This window comes from Hemiscyllium ocellatum, assembly GCF_020745735.1.
Source record: "Hemiscyllium ocellatum isolate sHemOce1 chromosome 41 unlocalized genomic scaffold, sHemOce1.pat.X.cur. SUPER_41_unloc_2, whole genome shotgun sequence".
Classification (NCBI taxonomy): domain Eukaryota; kingdom Metazoa; phylum Chordata; class Chondrichthyes; order Orectolobiformes; family Hemiscylliidae; genus Hemiscyllium; species Hemiscyllium ocellatum.
Window position 1 is genome coordinate 1169943 of NW_026867549.1, and position 11148 is coordinate 1181090.

At 44.1% G+C, this 11148-nt stretch overlaps 1 non-coding gene across 1 annotated transcript; it reads right to left on the reverse strand.

The window, feature by feature from the left end:
• Nucleotides 1-489: 489 nt before the first annotated feature.
• trnai-aau (transfer RNA isoleucine (anticodon AAU)) lies at nucleotides 490-563 on the reverse strand. The gene has a single exon. It is a non-coding gene; the product is annotated as a tRNA-Ile (tRNA).
• Nucleotides 564-11148: the final 10585 nt, after the last annotated feature.

An 11148-nucleotide genomic window follows, 5' to 3' on the forward strand; every position in this document is an offset into this window, starting at 1 on the left:
ACGCTAAACTAAACTTAACTGAAATATTATCAGTCTCTCCAAAGTGCTTACCTAGAACAAAATCAAACACCTTGTCTGGTTCATGACCAAGCACTAGATCCAGTGTGTCCTCCCCTCTTGTCGGCCCTTCGACACACTGTGTCAGAAAACCCTCCAGTGTACATTGGACAAAAACTGATCCATCCGAAGTTCTAGAGTTATAGAATTTTCTGTCAATGTTGGGTAAGTTAAAGCAACCATAATGGCCACCCTCTTTCTTCCACTTCTACCAAGAATAATTTTGATACTCCTCTTTTCCACCTCCCTGGAAGTCTGCGGAGGCCTATAAAAAGCTCCAAGCAGTGTGACCTCTCCTCTCCTCTTTCTATCCTCAGCACAGTAAAAAATGAGGTCTGCAGATGCTGGAGATCACAGCTGCAAATGTGTTGCTGGTCAAAACACAGCAGTAAAACCTTGACACAGCACAGTTGACAAGATGAGCACTGCACATAGTCAGTGTGGGGACTGAACCCACGACCTTGGCGTTATTAGCACCACGCTCTAACCAGCTGAGCTAACTGACCTACGCTTAAAACCTTGACACAGCACAGTTGACGAGACGAGCGGTGCACATGGTCAGTGTGGGGACTGAACCCACGACATTGGCGTTATTAGCACCATGCTCTAACCAGCTGAGCTAAACGTCGAATTCTCTATTCCTGAGATGCTGCCTGGCCTGCTGTGCTTTGACCAGCAACACATTTGCAGCTATCCTCAGCACACTCTACGTCAGTCGACTTGTCCTCATACAAAGTTATCTCAGCTACCGATCTATTATCATTGACTAACAAGGCCACACCTCCCCCTCTTTTACTGCCTTTCCTGTTCTTAATGAAAGATCTAAACCCTGTAACCTGCAACATTAATTCATCACCCTGCTCTATCCATGTCTTTGAAATGGCCACAACATCGTGGTCCCAGGTACCTATCCATGCTGCAAGCTCACCTATCTTATTTTGGATACTTCTGGCATTGAAGTAGACACACTAAGAGTCATAGAGTCATAGATACGTACAGTATGGAAAAGACCATTCGGTCCAACCCGTCCATGCCGACTAGACATCCCAAACCAATCTAGTCCCACCTGCCAACACCCGGCCCATATCCGTCCAAACCCTTCCTATTCATATACCCATCCAAATGCCTCCTAAAAATTGCAATTGAAACAGCCTCCACCACATTCTCTGGCAGCTCATTCCATAAACGTAGCTCCCTCTGCGTGGAAAGATTGCCCCTGAGATCACTTTTATATCTTTCCCTCTCAATCTAAACTTATGCCCTGTACTTCTGGACTCCCAGACTCCAGGGAAAAGACTTTGTCTATTTATCCTATCTATGCCCCTCATAATTCTGTAAACCTCAATAAGGTCACCACACAGCCTCCGACGCTCCAGGGAAAGCAGCCCCAGCCTGCTGAACCTCTTCCTGTAGCTCAGATTGCCAACCCTGGAAACATCCTTGTCCATCTTTTCTGAACGATTTCAAGTTTCAGAACATCTTTCTGATAGGAAGGAAACCACAATTGCACGCAATATTCCAACAGTGGCATAACCAATGTCCTGTACAACCGAAACATGACCTCCCGACTCCTGGACTCAATACTCTGACCAATAAAGGAAAGCATATCAAACGCCTTCTTCACTATTCTATCTACCTGCTACTCCACTTTCAAGCAGATATGAACCTGCAATCCAAGGTCTCTTTGATCAGCAACACACCCTACGAACTTACCATTAAGTGTCTAAGTCCTGCAAAACCAGTTTTCAGCCTACTAGCACTTGCCTGTGACCCTGAAATTCTGCCCCGTCCTTCCTACTCTCATCTGTGCACTGCAATTACACCTCCGGTTCCCATCACCCTGCTGAGCTACTTCAATAAACTGCAGTTTCTCATTTTCACTAGTCACTTTGTTCCCTAGTATTTCAGGATTTTTTTTTCTGTCCCTTCTACTGTGGAGATATAATCAATGCAACCCTCTCAGGGAACAGATGGCCTCTGTCAGATTGTGAATATATCTAAGAACTGCACTCCAGAGATGATGGATATGTTACCTACTTCTGGGTAGAAAGTTCCAGATTGAAACATCTCACTGCATGATGAGTGTGAGCACAGTCCTGTCCCTGGTGTCAGGCTACAGATTCTACTGAAGGAGGGACACAGCTCAGTGACCACCCCATTTTTCAAACAAACTGGTTTCACACTTTACACCTAAAATTGGTCGAGCTTAGTGAACTGTTCCTGGAAATCTCAGGGAGGATAGTGTAATGCCTTGACCATCTCTGTTTACAGAGCATCCATTCTGTTTAATATCGTCTTCTTTCTTTCTTCACGATGGGCCCAGATGTGCTGTAAATGCAGTGTCCAGACTGGAGTCATCAGACCCTCGGTCTCCCTGAATGAACCCATCAGTTGACAACACAAAACCCTTAGAAAACCATCCTTGGAACCTCCACTGACTTTCCAATGACAGCAGCAAGTCAATTCCTCACATAGTTGGATCACCCATTCAATGTTGAAAATACATCCGACTCATCAGTTTCCCTTCTGGGCTGAGAAAGCCGGTACATCTCTGCAAAGTCCCACAGAAGCAATTCCTCTCTGTAACGAAGCAGTTGACAATGTCACTTTGCCTTTCTCCGAATCTCATCAACTGCAACAGTAACATCAGTATTGCCACTGGAGTGGATCACCACACTCAGAGAAGAGAGTCAGAGGGAACAGAACTCACTTTCAACAGGAACATCGTAAATGGACATAATCTCCAGGAAAATGGAAAAAGGGCAAATTTAAAAACGACACATTCCATTTTCTTTCCCGTTCATCATCAGCAAACCCTTTTCTTTCTCTTTATCTTTCTGTGCCTCTCTCTCTCTCTCTCTTTCTCTCTCTCTCTCGCTCTCTCTCGCTGGCCATTTCTCCTGCCATTCAACTCAAACCTACCGCTTACCCTTCCAACCATCCCTGATATAAATGATATTATTCCCAGTTCCTCTCAGTTTTGATGTAAGGTCACTGGACTCGAATTGTTACCGTATTTCTCCTGACAGAGGCTGCTTGACCTGTTGAGATTCTCCAAACGTTCAGACGCTGGAGTATATTTTTAAAAAATCGCTATCATTCACAGTTGCTTGGTTTATTTCACATTCAATATTGTTATTTCTCGGGATGACAGCATTACTGGCAACGGTATCATTTGTTGTCCATCATATTTGCTCGTCACAGCGAGAGGACATGGCAAGTCAATATGGAGCCAGCCACATTGTTGTGAGTTTGAAGTCACGATGAGTCCACTGGGCATTGATGTTAAGTTTATTTACCAAAGGCTATCAGTAAATAATAATGATAATCTCGTCGGTGTCTTTCCAATTTGTTTCATTCAAATTTACGTTCAGTCATCGGATGTGGTAGAATTTGAAACAATACTTGTGGAGTCATAACCTGTGCCTCCGAATTACAAGTCCAGCGACATTTTCACTCTGTTACAGAGTCTCTGTTATGAAGTAATGTAGAGACAAAAGTAATTTTGTGGTCAAAATGTTGTAACTGGGAAGGCAGATCGGAAGAGAACTGGATCCATATAATCTGAATTTAACAAAGGGGCAGATGACGGCAACACTTCTGAGGAGGGATAGAGCCTGTGGATGCTATAGAGGTGGGTGTAGGCAGGTTTAATGATAGAGGGAATACGTAGACATAAAACAGTTCAGGGTGAAAGGTTTTGAGTGGGGACTCTGTAATTCATGGAAATGACGTGGAGTTTGTGACCAAAACTGAAGACAAAAGTTTGTATATTTGCTAAATGTAAATAACTGAAGCAGCAAAAACCTTCACCATCGCTTATATAATAGCGAGTATGGGATACTAACTTTCCGAATAATCATCAGTGTGGCTCCTATCCACAACTCTAACCATGCCCAATCATGAGAACGTTACTAAAGACCCAAAGATAAACAGCTGACCATTTTTGAAGCATTCTAGTCTGATGTTCTCAGATTCCGATACATTGTTGAAAATTTCCAGTCTAATGTTCTCAGATTCTTATCCATCTGAACATCGCAGCCTACTTGTAATGGACAATTAACATTTATTGTGAAATAATTGTGAAACTAGGGGCAGGTATTGCAGACAGACAGAAAACAATGTAAAGTTGCACAGCAAACTTACAAGGTCAATTAAACTGCCATGTCAACAGTCAAGGAATGAGAAAAGCAACTCCATATCTGGAAAGGAACTCGAAGAAGTGAATTATAGTATAAAGAAAATATGTGAAAGCTATTAGGCGCCCTTTACGCGAGGTGCCGTTCCAATATACCGAGTCCCTTTGCAGAGGTATAAATTTATCTTTATTCTTTGCTCTTGCCAGCATTTGAGTCGAGTCGATTTAATTTCCACGACAGTAAACCTGGGGGCTCTTCTGTAACCCCGAGACTCGGGACGTTTCTTAAGATTCCCAGGAGGCGTCGGCGCCAGCGCCTTGAAGGACTTACACAACATCTAGAGTACTAAGTTGACCCCATTGCGTGAGAGGGCTGGCAATCTGTGGATCGTCCCGGCGACGGGCTCCGACAGGAATAGGGTCGGGCCAAGAGTAGTGGCTTAATTAACACAACATACAAACTCTTTTTAAGTGAATAAATAAATCAGAAGAGTCAGTGAACTCTCGCGCGTTATTCGAGCAAAACTCAAAGGAAAGAATTGACGTCTCTAGAGTTTTTAACAGACAGAAAGTCTTAGGGTCGTTTTAGACTTGGAACCAAGACTGGCTGATGTGGACTCGCCAAAGACGTATCAGGTACATGGTTCCTTGGTCTACAACCACGACGGCATTGAGGCGGACCAGTCCAATGAGACAGAACCTCCAGAAGTAAAAGTAGGTCATATTGGCAAACAAGATAACGGTACCGCACGTGAGAGAGTTGAACACTTTTCGAATAACTCTGAGAATGGGCTCCAGCAAGAGCAAACAAAAAGAGGTTCCACAGAGGACTTGAAATGGTCAACCAAAATACAATACATGTTAATTAATTGTGAATTAAGGAATGTGTTTTTCCGGAGGGCGGAAGTTTTAGTAAAAGGCAATTGGAAATACTGAGGTCGCGGTTGGAGGATAAAGAGGAGAGAGAGGTGTGACGGAACGGAAAAAACAGAAACTGTGAATCGGAGTACTTATAGCATGTGGAAGGCTGAGGCGGATATCAGAGAAAGGAAATCTCAATTAAAAGATACATCAAATACGTGTACAAACACAAGCGCTCAAGCAGATGCAGGCGGAAAAAAACCGAATGAAGCTGTGCAGTTTCTGAAGTCTGTTTCAGATCCTCATGGCTGCACTCCGAGAACAACAGCTCACCCACGAGATCCGTCTGGAGAAGATTCCACGTCAGCGTCCGTCACCTCAGTGTAAGATTCATGAATTCCCTGGGACATGGGAAAGCTGAGTGTGATAGGTCAACACGCGATACATGCTGAAAGCGTTGCTGGCACAACAGAATGATAAGCGGAAACTAAAGTGGAACAGCAAGCACATAGAGCTCACCTTGCTCTGATGCAAATGGTCGCCCAGCCGTTGGAGGGAGCTGTTGTGGGAAAAGAGAGATTCACCGATTGTACTCTTTCCTACCTTCTGCATCGCCATTTATCTCTCCACCCTGGAGGCTTCCTACCTCTAATCCTGATGAAGGGCTTTTACCCATAACGTCGATTTTTCTGCTCCTCGGATGCTGCCTGGCCTACTGTGCATTTGCAGCACCACTCTTATCCAAACTCTGGTTTCAGCATCTCCAGTCCTCACTTTTGCCTGGGGAGATTTTAAGGATGGGTCAGCATTCAGGAGCAAGGAGGCAGGCCAGAATTGTTTTGGGCATGCTGGTGACTATCCACGAGTCAGTCAAAACGGGATCACTCACTTAACATCTGTCAGCGCAAGCAGCGGAGCTGATTGCCTTAACTGAGGCATATAACTTGGCTGAGAGTAGGACGGTGAATATTAGCATCGATAGTGTATACTCATTCGTGGTTGTGCATGATTTCGGCACCCTGGAGAAATACAGGGGCTACTTGACCTCCACCGGAAAGCGCATCATGCACTCATTTCCTGGAAGTCATCCTACTGACCAAATGAATCACTGTGTGTAAATGTGAAGCCCACACGAAAGATAATGATTCCATCTCTCAAGGCAATGCAAAGGCGGACCCAGGGGAAAGCACGGCAGCCCAGCAGCCGCCAAGTGGTCAGGTTGACATGTGTATGACAATTTTTTTTACCCCAACAGCAGACGTATGGGGCTTCCACCAGAAGAAAAGCTTAAGTGGACAAGAGCAGGATGTGGGATGAGGGAAGTGATATAATGTGTCCCCAATGGTAAACCCTGTCTACTGCGATTGTTATTCCCATTCTATGCTGAACTGACACACGGTAAGGACCATGTTTTAAAAGGGGGGTTGTACAAAAGTATTTCCGTACACTGGTACATAAACGTATTTACTCATTTCTCCCAGAAATATGGCGAACGATGTGTTACCAGTGCCACTAACAATGTACGGAGGGGAATACAGAGAGTCAGACAGCACACCCCCAACCCCAAAGACACTTTCAACATTTCCAGATGGATTTTATCAAACTAATACCAAATAAAAGGTAAAGTGTATTGTCTGGTAATACTAATATGTTTTCCAAATGGGTGGAAACGTTCCTCACGTCTAAACAGGATTCCAATGCAGTAGCCAAGGTTTTACTGAGTTGATTCCGAGATGGGATATCCCTGAAAGGCTTATTTGCGACAGTGGGACACCATTTGTCAACAACGCCCGGCAGCAGATCAGTAATTATTTGGGAATAAACACGAAATAACACGAAGCCTCCAGGGTGAAGAGATAAATGGCGAGGTGGAAGGTCGGAAAAAGTACAATCGGTGAATCTCTCTTTTCCCGCCACAGCTCCCTCCAACGGCTGGGCGACCATTTGCATCAGAGCAAGGTGAGCTTTATGTGCTTGCTGTTCCATTTTAGTTTCTGCTTATCATTCTCTTGGCCCAGCGTCGTTTTCAGCATGTATCGCGTGTTGACCGATCACACTCAGCTTTCCCATGTCCCAGGGAATTCATGAATCTTTTACACTGAGGTGGCGGCTGCTGACGGATCTCGTGGGTGAGCTGTTGTTCTCGGAGGGCAGAATGCTACCTTAAAAAATAAATTGACAAAATGAAAGTCGGGGCCACATGGAGAAAGACACTTCCGATTGTACGAATGTACATGAGATCTAGGAGAGGAAGAGTCAATATTAGCCCGTTTGATACTGTGTTTGGTAGGCCAGCCAATACAGGAATTGTCGCAAGACCTATGGTAAGGCAGCTAAGAGACCACAGTGAGAATGAGATGTTGTGTTACTGTATAAAACTCTCTGCACTTCTGTCTCAAATACAGAATCAAGTTAATGCAGCACTACCACAACCAGCAGAAGGGAAGGTGCACGATCTAGAACGTGGAGACTGGACAGTGGTGAAAGACAGCGGGAGGAAAATTGGAAGGTGATGTGTTGGTTGTGGCCGTTTCGAGGGCTCCTTAGAGCACAGACAGCTGTTAAGATCGCAGAAGAGAGTCGGCCAGGACTCTGGAGCGATTCCATCCCGGTAGTGGAATTGGCCCTGCAGGAGAGTAATGGCGTAAATGCGATTCCAGTAGGTTGGGAGGTGCGAAGAACCAACGCTCGAAGTGCAGGGAACAGAACATGTGCGTTGGCACGAATACAACATCAGAGATTAGAGGTTGGCTACCCTTGTTGGATACGTTTGCACAGATCCCAATTACAGAGAGCCTGGCAAGAAATGCTAGCTGCTTCCATGAGAAGCAACTACCCTGATACTGATAGGGGCAGATATTAGGGCAAATCTCACGCCACCACCCGAAGGCAGGTGAGAAACAAATTTGCACAAATCAGGGGAGACAACTTCTGTGGATCTGTGTTTGACACTGTATTTGAACAATGACTCTTGCTCAGCAACCTACACATATGGTAAGGTCATCAAAAATACTTGTTCCTTTATCAATAATCACAGTATGATGACGGGTATAATATGTGCCTGTGGAGAGAAAGGGAACCACCACCTTCCCCGAGGATGGAAAGGGTACTGCTACGCCGTGATACTGTCCACTTGCACAACAGTGTCCGAACCCAAAGGTTAGTACCGGGCGAGCCTGAAGGGACATCCCACAGCATTGGAATAGGTACACATTTGGAGACCCTTGGACCACGCCAGTAGCGAAACTGGGTGTTCTATTCTCTTGGGAGCAGGGACAATAAACAAGATTAATGGCCTCGCATATAGGGTATTACTGTTAGCAAATGAAACGTAGGAAGGTCTACCAATCAGTAGTACTGAGTTAACAGCAGTAAGGGAAGCAGTAATATAAAATTGATTAGTATGCGACAAACTGACGGCCGAGAGAGGGGGCGCCTGCAAAATGTTAGGTATCTCATGCTGTTTTAACATTCCTGATGAGTCCCTAAATATCAATAGTTTAATAACTCATATGAAGACGGTGATATGACCCCTCCCCCAGGAGATGACTCCTGGTTATGATGGCTCACCACCCTTTGGTGAAGACGGGAGTACTGGTTCTGACAAGTTCTGCTAGTTGTAGGAATGGCCTTACTAATAGTGCTTCGTATAGGACTCTGCTTGTGTAACTGCCTAAGGCGTTTGCTTCTGAGTGCAGTGGGATACCAAACGGTAAAACTATCAATGGCCCCACAGCAGGAAGATCAGATTGCATGGATCCTCCCTACCGTGGCGTTGAAAAGTGTGATGTATGATAATGGGCTAAGTTCAGGGTACACAAGAGCAAGTGACGATACCACCACAAAGCTGTATTACAAGTAGGTGTTATCAGAGGAAAGGCCTTGTGCTCCCCAAGCAATCTGATGTACAGCTATCTGTCTCTGTACGTTTATTTTTGTTTTTGTCATTGTAGTTAGAAAATGCCAAAAGGGTGGAGATGAAATGGATAATTAACAAAATTAACATTCACTGTGAAATCTGAAAGAAAATGCTTTCCGAAATCTTGTAGTTCTCTAAATTTTGTAGGTAGACAGCCTGACTTTGCTGCATTTTGCATGCAGGCAGCTGCCTTTCAAAGTCTTGCAAGCGGTTGATTCAGCATTAGCAGGCAGACAGCCTGTCCTTGCAAAGTCTTGTAAGCAGTCAATTCAGCAGAGTCAGAGAAAATACAAGGGCAGTAATCGATAATATCAACAGGAATGGAATATGACAAAATAACTCCATATGTGGAAAGGAACTCGAATATTCCCAGCTCTTGTCTTTTTGTGGTGTGATAAGGCTTAGCGAAGTATAGTATAAAGACAATATGTGAAAGCTATTCAGGGCCCCTTACGTGAGACGTTTTGCCAAATGTATTGGGTTCCCCTTCAGTGGTGAAATAAACTTTGTCTTTGCTCTTGGTAGCGTTTCAGTCGAGTCGATTTAATTGCCACGACAAAGACCAGACAGGCTGTGGGCTCAAAGCAAATTAAGTGAGGGGAGATCTTGCAAAGAATTCACTTCGTGCATTCATGTATTTCTCTGAGGTATATTCTGCACCTACACGAAGTGTGGTTCAGATTCAGAAAGTAGAGGCATAATGGGAAAAAAAAATCCAAGTTTGTCACAACATTATAAAACCACCTGGACCAACTGCTCATTCAACACATTTTGCTTAGGAAGCTGCAATGAATTGGCAAAGTGATAACTGAGATGGGGAGACAGCGACTATTTTTTCAAAAATGCATATAAATACATCAGAATATATTCACTCAACCATTAAAAATGATTGTAAACGTTTAGGCCCTGAGCAACTATCAGAAGTGGTGAGTCACCCTGTATTTTAAAAACTCATTTGTTAGTTAATTGGCAAAAACAAAACACAAAAAGTTTGATGACGATATTTAAAGTGTTCCTGAAGCACAGGAGAAGGCGATATAGCGCAAAGATGATCAGAAATGCCATCAGCTTTCTGGAAATAATGAGACCGACGTGGCTGAGTGAACGTAGGGACACGGGAAGTTTCTGAGTCAGATAAGAAAGATAACCGAAGTGAGACATTATATAATGCAGGAAAGGAACAGCTTAGATAGCTCAGATGGTTTCGGCTTGAAACTGATTAACGAGATATAATGACGATCAGATGGGTTTAGGGCATCAGACGCTCGTCACAGATATTGACAGCGTAATTCAATTGCGAAAAATTCCGATTGCTGCTTCAGTAGGGAGTAACCAGATTTTTTTTCGCATTTGTAATTATTGCTTCTTTCAGCCAAAAAAAATCTTCCCTGACTTTACTTGTGAAATAACTGTGATTAATGCAATGTAGAAATGATGCATGTATAAATATGGATTCCCTTCGATTGCTATGGCTGTGAGTACGCAGAGTACTACAGATTCTTAAAAATCGTTCACGCTCACACTAAATGGGGATGTCTGGAAATCCTGCTGCTGAAAGGAATATATTACCTGCTACTTGCAGCAGTAGTTATTCCTGGGGAGGTGATATGTATAACATTTTATTCCTAATCAACTTGCTCAAAGGTACTATACAAGGTATTCGCCAAAAACGGATACCCACGCAACTTTATCAACAGATGCCTAAGAGATAGACCACGGAACGAGGACATGCCACAACCAAAAGGACTAGCCACACTACCATACATCAGGAGCGTTTCAGAACTGACAGCCAGACTACTGCGACCCCTAGGACTCATAACGGCACACAAACCAACAGCCACGCTCAGACAACAACTTACTAGAACAAAGGAGCCAATACCCAACATGAGCAAAACTAATGTAGTTTAAAAAATACCATGCAAGGACTGCACAAAACACGATATAGGACAAACAGCAAGACAGCTAACAATCCGCATACATGAACACCAACTAGCCACGAAACGACACGACCAGCTATCCCTAGTAGCCACACACTCAGATAACAAGCAACATGAATTCGACTGGGAAAACACTACTATCATAGGGCAAGCCAGACAGAGAACAGCCAGGGAATTCCTAGAGGCATGGCATTCATCCACAATCTCCATCAACAGACACATCGACCTGGACCCAA